Raw genomic sequence first — 289 nt, 5'->3', positions numbered from 1 at the left:
GTCCCGGCGCGGCGCTGCGCGGCACTGCCAGCCTACGGCGCTACCTGGCCTCGGGCGGGTCTGGGCGGCGTAAGTCAGGAGACACGGGGCCAGTTTTTCTGCTGGTCCTGCGGGGCGGGGTGGGTGGTGCCGAGGCCCTCGCCTGAGGTAGGTGGTCTGAGGAGACCCAAGCTCCAACATTGCCGCCTAAGTCAGGCCCCAAACGTACAACCGTGGTCACTGGGATAGCAGTAGTTATGGAGTTTATGGAATTTAAAATCTTGTATTTATGTAAAGAAAAACTTGAACT

At 58.8% G+C, this 289-nt stretch overlaps 1 protein-coding gene across 1 annotated transcript in view; it reads left to right on the top strand.

The window, feature by feature from the left end:
• CRK (CRK proto-oncogene, adaptor protein) overlaps positions 1 to 289 on the top strand; it is a 61,638-nt gene that overhangs the window by 459 nt on the left and 60,890 nt on the right. The window lies entirely within an intron of this gene.

This window comes from Gavialis gangeticus, unplaced genomic scaffold, assembly GCF_001723915.1.
Source record: "Gavialis gangeticus isolate Ggan-Ray unplaced genomic scaffold, GavGan_comp1, whole genome shotgun sequence".
NCBI lineage: Eukaryota > Metazoa > Chordata > Crocodylia > Gavialidae > Gavialis > Gavialis gangeticus.
Note: the sequence above shows the minus strand (reverse complement) of the source record. Positions and strands in the feature narration are given on the sequence as shown.